This window comes from Echinops telfairi, unplaced genomic scaffold (assembly GCF_000313985.2).
Source record: "Echinops telfairi isolate 266 unplaced genomic scaffold, ASM31398v2 ScPeMD7_3;HRSCAF=10, whole genome shotgun sequence".
NCBI classification, from domain to species: Eukaryota; Metazoa; Chordata; class Mammalia; order Afrosoricida; family Tenrecidae; genus Echinops; species Echinops telfairi.
In genome coordinates, this window is record NW_022103899.1 from 48,095,417 (window position 1) to 48,097,597 (window position 2,181).

The window sequence follows — 2,181 nt, forward strand, 5'->3', positions numbered from 1 at the left end:
GGCACAGCCAAGAACACACTTGGTCACATGGAGTCCTTATGAGTTGGCATCAACTTGACGGCATCTAATAGCAACATTGGCATACACTGTGTGATACAGACAAATATATACGCTGCGGTGTGCCGTGAATGTTAACTACGGAATGGAAACAAGCTCTGCAAGAGGGGAACCACTGATTTGCACCCTTTGCCTATTCCCTGGTATAAATACTCACCACCACCCCTGCCTGATTTCAAGAAACCAGTAAGACTGAACACCCACAACCCATTTTCCCGAGGCCCCAGGAAACCGCTCCAGCATGTCCCTGCTACACGCTTCTCCCAATTCCTCTTTGTCAAAAGAGGAGGATTTAACCAGGTGACCTCAAGATGTTTGGACATTTTAACACTCTGCTTTCTCTAGTTACAGACACACTATAATTAATTGGTAGAGCCTTAGTAAAAAAGTAGGTGGTCCAGAGTGCCTTTAATCCTACAGAAACTAAAAAGTTTATCAAAGCTGAAATTCAAAGGCCACCTAACAAATCTTGGGCTGTGAAAACTGCTGGTTCTCCCAGGGTTCCTAATCCCATGGGCTTGCAGATATGGATTCTCCACCAGCCCATTTATCATTGCAATCCTTTATTTCCGTGGGATCTGCTTATCGTGATGTGCATTTTTCCCTTCAAGCCCATTTCTTTGTTTCAGATGTCAAAAGAAGGCATGTTCTTCCACGTCCCACCAAAAAAGAAAAGGGAGGCAAAAGTTAATTGTGTCTGAACCGAAGTGCAACTATGCTGCTATTAAATAGGTATAGTTATGGGCTATCGATCGCAGTGCAAAGGAAAAGCTTGTCATGTCAAGTCAAAAGGTTAATGTCATTACAAGAATGGGCAGCGGGATCAGCTGTAACCCAGAAGTGGTGAATAACTAAAAGCTGCTTTAGAGACACATAATGTTGTCAAAGCATAAATAATTCATCCTAGCATTTGATAAGTATTACTCCTCTGTTCCAGCATATTATTCACCCATTAAAATCTTGCCTTCTACAGACTTTTGATGTAGTTGCATTTTCGGTGCTAAGCCATATTACGGCTTGCCACCTTCATTAAACCTGATACTGTGTCATTTTCAAAATATTAGACAGGATGGGCCAGGGATCCACAATTTGCACAGACCCGTTCGGATACGAGGGGAGGAGCTGGGAGGACTTGTGCTGCATCTAGTCATCATGTTGGGATGAAGATTAAGCAACACAAGACGAAATCCTTGATTCTCAAGCTCGGCCAAGATCCAGTCACTTCAGTTGGGTGCCTTGCTGGCACCAAGTCCTGGCTGAATCCATCCTTCAAAGACATCGTTGGTGGTAAAGCACTGGAAGAGGCCACATTTCTCTTCTTGAATGTTGTTGCACCTGAACTGCCCTTGAGCGCTGATCAAAAATACTGACCGTGGGGTTAGAAATTGAATCTGCTTTTCATTATGATTTTTCCTTCAATCTGTGAATTTCGTAACAAAGCTTTGTGCATCTATGGCCAAGTGATAGCTGCAGGACCTTCTGAATCAACAGCCAACTGCTATCTCTAGATGAGTCCCTATTTTCATTGTGTTGAACCTAAAAAGCATTACATCAAACAACCAATATAGAAAGAAAATGAAATCATAGAAAATAATGCAAGCTTCGAAGATTACATTTCTTTAATTGCCAAATCCATTCTCCGCCCTCCTCTGCCCTGCTCTGTACCCCAGGAGGATTAGCCAGGACCCTTGACTCTGACTTCTCCTTGCGGATCAGCCAATGACAGACTCACGGCAGGCAATGAGACAATGGAGACTTCCTCTCCATTCCTTCCCAGATGCAGCGCAGTGCAGGTGGAGGCCCTGGACCTCTACAGCTTCTTTTGAAAGACCCTTTTCCTTGTCTCTTGTCTCATTCAAACTCTGATAGCACTTTCTCCTTCGGCAGCGTCTACAACTATTGCAAGTCTCTGAGTGTTTCTGCCCTTTTGGCTTTGGGTCAATGTTCCCATTTTTGAATGTCTTAAAAAATTTAGCTGAGTGCACTGGCTATTCTTTGAGGGGACACTGCCTGACATATACAACTAGGCCAAAACCAGGGGGACCACTCTTCTGTAGTACATTCGTAGAACCTTCTAGCCAGTTTTTAACGCATCATGACTGTTGCTAAAACTATAACAACAAA